At 38.2% G+C, this 6721-nt stretch overlaps 1 pseudogene; it reads right to left on the bottom strand.

Annotated features, from left to right (window-relative positions):
- Window positions 1–4619: 4619 nt before the first annotated feature.
- On the bottom strand, window positions 4620–5553 carry LOC100992512 (pre-mRNA-splicing factor 38A-like; annotated as a pseudogene).
- Window positions 5554–6721: the final 1168 nt, after the last annotated feature.

The following is a 6721-nucleotide window of genomic DNA, read 5'->3' as shown; positions in this document are numbered from 1 at the left end:
GACAAAACTCTGTCTGTACAAAAAATACAAAAATTAACCAGGCATGGTGTCACATGCCTGTACTTCCAGCTACTTGGGAAGCTGAGGTGTGGGATTGTTTGAGCCTAGGAGGTTGAGGCTGCAGTGAGCTATAATCATGCTTCTGCACTCCAGCCTGGGCAACAGAGTGAGACCTTGTGTCAAAAAAAAAAAAAAAAAAGAAAAAAAATTTTTTTTGTAGTAGTGTTGTTACTTAAATAGAACTTCTAGTGTCTTTTGTTTAATAAGCCCTCCCACAAACAGACACACACACACAGACACACACACACACACGCACACCCCTTCTTAGGGAGGAATATATTCAAGATTGTGGGAAATGCATATGCTTCTGTTTTTGAGAAATATGCAAAACACAAAATAATTATAATTTGTCTGAATGATTTTTAATTTAATCATAAGTTGACTAAAATAGGTTTGTGGCTAAATTAATGTGTTCAGAAGCTGATTTTATTGAGTTAAACTTTCGCTGAACTTTATTAAAACCCTTGCAACAGAAATTAATCTTAAGAAATGAGGAAATGGAAAGGTTAATTTACATTAAGTGTACTCAAGAAGAAAAACTGAATTTAGAACAGTTGTTAGCCTGGAGTCTGTAGATTTTCGTGCATCAAATATTCATTTTTTCAAAGTTACAACTTTATTTGTAACTTGTATGCATAAACATTTGCTCCAAAATCTGGTATTACTTTTTTGTTTCAATTCCAAAATCAACATATATGAGAAATTTCATATAGAAACAATTTATAGCATTAAAAATGTATTACCCACTACAATGTGGCCTGGGTGACAGCGAGACTCTGTCTCCAAAAGAAAAAAAAAAAAAAAAAAAGAAAAAGAAAAAAAAGAAAAAGTATTACATCTTGTGAGAATTGAAATTTCAGAAAGTTCAAAATTTCACAATACATTTTTTTGAAGTAGAGTTGATACTGTCTGTTTGTAAGTTGTATGAAATAACAATGACAAGTAGCAAAAGTTAGGTGTGAGCATAGCTAGTAAAAAGGTTTTTTAGAAAGCATTATTTTGTGAAAATGTTGGTTATTTTACAAGTTGTATGTTTATAGTTATGACGCATTTTTGCCCCTGGAAAATTCCAAATTATTTAATATGTTTATGGAGATATTATTTGCTTTGTTTTTGAAAAAGCATTTAAAAATATTTCTGTGAATTAACTTTAGATGCTTGTAAACTTCGGAAACATTCAGTTTTCTTACTTAAAAGTATATTTTTAGTTGGATAAACATTAACAGAGGCAAAGAAACCTTTACCACATATATTTTAATGTTTTAGGAATTAAGGCTGAGCTGTTTTAGTACCAATTATAATCTTGTAGTAAATGAAATGGATCAGTTTAAAGCTATCAGTATTTTCTTAGGGGTAAAGATGGACTTATTAAGTATTTTTTTTTTGGCAAATACTAACAAAATAAAAGTTAGACACAATACCTTAGGGTATAATTGTTATTAGATTCTCATGACAGGTCTTCACAGATTCTCAGTCACAGTAGTGGAATGGTGACATGTGTCATGGTTAAGAGCCAAGGCTTTGGAGTGAAACTTGCCTTAGATTTGGGAGAAAGTACTTAACTTCTAACAAATGCCATATTTAGTGTACCCAATAGAACTGAAAGAAAAAGTACTTAACTTTCTTAAGCCTCAAAGTCCTTATCTGTAAAATGGAATAAGCAGTTGTCTGAGGAGCAAATGATGTAATATCTATAAATTTGTAGCACAGAGGTGGGCCCATATAAGTACCCAATAAATGTTAGTTGTTACTAATGACATTGCTGCTTTTCATGGTTTTATAACAGTCATACCAGGTGAAATTTCTGAAGTCCTACCTCACTTGTTTCTTGGATGGAATCACTTACGGAGAATAGTTTTGGTAAAATTTTCTTTTCCCGTAGTTTTTTCTGCTTTTGCTAGTTTGAAAGATTGCCTGTGTTTAGCTGTTTTCCTTATCTTGAATTAGAAGTAGAAGGCTACAGTTTATTTAGTAGTAGCATAGTAAAGAGGAGTTTCCTGTAGCTCGGTCTCCTTTAGGTTATATACAGTATCCTGCTGGTCATGGTTTTTGACAGTGACTATTTCAAATGAGGCAGACACTGGTGAGATATTTTCCAGCCAGCCTGACCCCCTGGCAGTGCTGTTAGGGCAGGCAGAGTGGGGTTTTGCTCTCCTGACATGCCCCAGGGAAGATGGGGGGCGGTGCGGCTACTATCTTCACAACAGAAGATCTTTTAGAGAATTCCATTGAGTCAGCATATTATTAATTTTTATGTATAGGTTTTTTTACATTTATGTAGGGATGCTTATATTTAATCTTAAAAGGTAGTCCTATACAGTTGTATCAGAAACCATAAGAGCTCTTTCACTCTTTCAAACCACCTTTTTTTTTTTTTTTTTTTTTTTTTTTTGAGACGGAGTCTCGCTCTGTCGCCCAGACTGGAGTGCAGTGGCGCGATCTCGGCTCACTGCAAGCTCCACCTCCCGGGTTCACGCCATTCTCCTGCCTCAGCCTCCCGCGTAGTTGGGACTACAGGCGCTCGCCACCACTCCCGGCTAATTTTTTGTATTTTTAGTAGAGACGGGGTTTCACTGTGTTAGCCAGGATGGTGTCGATCTCCTGACCTTGTGATCCGCCCGCCTCAGCCTCCCAGAGTGCTTGGATTACAGGCGTGAGCCACCGTGCCCGGCCCCAGACCACTTTTATTAACTCAGGTATTATGAAAGGAATCACTGAAGAATATGAAAGCTCAAATAAGACTAAAAAATGCTTTAATACTGCTGAAGTCTTTCAGTTCAAGAGCAGGCAATAGAATGTATAGAATGTTTATCTTATGACCAGATACAACCTCCCAAGGAAAACTGGATCCCACAGGGCAGCTGGTCTCCACAGTTCCTGCCGGGACTACAGTTGCTGGAAGTCATTCAATCACTTTTCTTTTTTTTAAGGGAATTAAGTACAGGTAAAGGAACTCTTCTAGCAAAGATCTTAATAATCTCTTGATTATCAATGTCCACGGAGGCTTTTTAGTCCGTCCTTTGCTTCTGCATTCTTGACCCCTGGCTTCTTTCATGTACTCTCTCCTAATTTGCCTGTCTTTCTGAACGGGTCATTCCAGTTTTCAATAGGTGACTTCTACTTCTTCCTGTCACCAGTGTGGGTGTTGCCTACGGTTCTGTTGTGTGGATTTCTGATACATATATATATAAACATTCTGGAGAGTCTTATTGACAGATTCCACAATTACTTAAACATTGTCAATTCTGGCCTAGATTGCTATATTAAACTCTAGTCCCTATCTCCAACTTTATGGGCTTTTTATTTTTTAGCTATACCACAGCTGTCTCAAATTAAACTTGTTAAACTGAATGCATCATTTTCATTACTACCACAATCTTCTAATTCTCTGCCCCTCTAAAAGCCATCTCTTCCTGCTGTATTTTCTGACTTTGTGAATGGCACTATTGTCCAGCAATTTAGGTCAAAACCATGACTAGTATTAGATACTTTCCTCTCCATCAAATCTTTTTCAATCCTGTTACCCTACTGCTACTGACTAGGCCTGGATAATGTCAATGCTTATGTGATAAAGGCTGGATACCTTAACCTGGATTTCAAGCTTGTGGGCAAGAACAAATGAAACTATGAAACCATGGGCTGTATAAAGGGTATTAAGTGCCACTCTCTGTTGAACCGTTTGATGAAACTGGCTTTGATGACCCAGAAGAAGCCTTAAATTTGAATGCATTCTGTTCTTTCAAAACTGCTGCTAACCAGTTTTCATGTTTATTACCACTTGCTGCTGCTGGAAACAAGTTAGGAGCTACTATGTTTTACTCATTTGGTCTTTGAATAATAGCAGCAGTACAAATCCCAGGATTCTCAAGGCAGTTCCAACCACAACAAACCAAAAACTAAACTACAGATAAATGGGAAACAGGTGGGTCCGGTTTGATAAAAAGGGAAAGGGTTATCAGGTGGCCACATCCTTTCCTTGTCATTCATATCCCCAACCTCCAGATCCTCTCTACTCTCATAAGTTTGAATACAGTCAAGGTTACTTGGGTCAAAAACTAATGTTGAGTATGATTAAAAAGAGAAACAAAACTCAGCACTTCCTTCATTAAAAATAAAGGTTGAGAAACTTGACAGGAAAAAAACTAAAATTTTTGTTTTTGTTTTTGTTTTGAGATGGAATCTCGCTCTGTCACCCAGGCTGGAGTACAGTGGCCTGATCTTGGCTCATTGCAACCTCCGCCTCCCGGGTTCAAGCGATTCTCCTGCCTCAGCCTCCAGAGTAGCTGGTACTACAGGTGTCCGCCATCACGCCTGGCTAATTTTTGTATTTTTAGTAGAGACGGGGTTTCACCATATTGGCCAGGCTGGTCTCGAACTCCTGACCTTGTGATCTGCCCACCTCAGCCTCCCAAAGTGCTGGGATTACAGGTGTGAGCCACTGCGCCTGGCCAAAAAACTAAAATATTCTTATAGCTACCTTGGGGAGATCTTAATCCTTCCACATAGACATATCCTTATATCCACAGGAGGCCATGTGGACTAAAACCAAACTGAGTCCATTACTCATTCCCTCACCGGCTCTTCTCGTGGCTCTTCTAAGACCTTTCGGGAGACTTTGAGTGGTTCTTGTGTCTGTGACTACAGTGATGACCTGGGGACTTGGAACGGGATCTGTGCCGCCGATCTTGGGACCTGCTGCGGTGAAGTCTTGGACTCTTGCTCCGATGCCTTTCTCGATGCAGGGAGGGACTTTTCCTTTTGGGAGATCGATTCCACCTTCTGGGAGACCGACTCCTACTCCTTCTGTAGCGCAGTGTGGGAGAGCAACGGGACTTGTCCAAGTCTCCGTAGCTTCTCCGGCAGTGATCAGTTGATGGCACTCTCCAACTTCTCATCCTCCTCTTCTTCCTCTTCACTGGACTCCACATCATCCATGTCCTCTTCCAGAGCACTAACTCAAGGCTCCAGTTGCTCAGCTTCCTCTAATACATAGCGTTTCTGTAGCCGGGGCAGAATGATATCACACTCTCTTACTGTGCAATAGTTCATCAACAAACTCATCAACATGCATCAATTCAAACTCCTCATTTCGGTTCTGGCTCTTGATTTTTCAGTAGTCATTGTACGAAGCCTCCAAGTACTTGTAGCAATCAATTGCAGTGCCTGTCAGCCTCACGTAAAATGCCCCCAACATGCGGACATACTTGAAATCTTCATTTTTGATAAACTGTACAATGATATCCTTCTCGGGTTGAATTTGAAGCATCTTCAAAGTTTAACACAGAAAGGGTGTTGGTTTTATGTTGCCACCATAGAGGCCACCCACAAACCTTAACTCCATGGCTTTATCGACTACAAGTTCAGCCGTAAGTCCAAAGCACTCCTCTTTCCAGAACTTGGACTCATAGATTCGCGTTCAAAGATCTTCTCCACCAGATATTGAGGGTTAGTGCCGTGGATGCTGTGTGCATCCTTCACTGTACGGTTAGCCATTTTAGAATCTTTTGTGTATAGTATTAATTGAAGAATATAAAAATTTTATAGCTTTCTCAAATGAAGAGTTCCTTAGTCAGATATGATGAAATAATTTCGTTCAGAAATGCTTCATTAATCTGCCATTGTTAGGAATAAGATGATTTTTCAAAAAATTTAAGCTCATTATCCTAAGTCCCTTTTTAAAAAAATGAGATGTAAGTCTCTTTCATCCTCATTGGTATGCAAAATACGGATTATAAATTATCTTCTATCATTTCTAATCTGAAAAAAACAGATGACCAAGTTGCTTAGAATTGATTGAAGTCAAACGGTTCAGCTGTTGTGGTTTCGGATGAGGCAAGTTCACTGGTTTTAATGGGAACATTAAACCTCTACAGGCTGTTCAGAAAGGACAGAATTCAAACAATACAGAATAACACAGGGTAAAACAATGTCAGTACCTCTTCAGTTATTCCCTTTGCCCAATACTTAGGGCATTAATAAAACTTTGGTGTCCTTTTAAATCTTTATAAAACACTCATTCATTTTTTCCCTTTACACACACACACACACACGCAGAGGGATAAATACATGGAAATAATCTATAAATATTTTGTGACTTTGCTATTTTGCTTGAACAGCTTGGAGATTTGTGTGCGTATGTACGTATATGTACATGCGTTTTCATAATATATACTTCTCTATTGATGGACATTTTGTTTATAATTTATAACTATATAGGTACATAAAACAACCATGTCACAATAAAATGGGGATCACAGTAACGTCAAGATTTGATTTTGATCTATTCATTGAAATTTATTTTGTACAGGCCATGTATTCTTTATCTCATTTGAAAATAACAATGAAATGAGGCATACACTACTGTCATAAACATTTCACCAAGGAAGAATCAGTATCACCAAGGAAGAATCAGGTTAAGTAACAGGCCCAAGTATGTTGTATCTTTGTGCAGTTGAATGCACATATGAGAGATTCCTAAGTGTAAAATTGATAGATTAAGGGGAACACACATTTTAGATTCTGGTAGATGCTGCTAGTTGTACTCCTCCCACAAAAACTACATCAGTTTAATTCCAGCAGCCAGGTATGAGAGCACATTTCCCCATATTCTCACACTAAATAGTGTAAATCTTTTTATTTTTTCCCAATTTGTATTTACTTG

This window comes from Pan paniscus, chromosome 8 (assembly GCF_029289425.2).
Source record: "Pan paniscus chromosome 8, NHGRI_mPanPan1-v2.0_pri, whole genome shotgun sequence".
NCBI classification, from domain to species: domain Eukaryota; kingdom Metazoa; phylum Chordata; class Mammalia; order Primates; family Hominidae; genus Pan; species Pan paniscus.
Note: the sequence above shows the minus strand (reverse complement) of the source record. Positions and strands in the feature narration are given on the sequence as shown.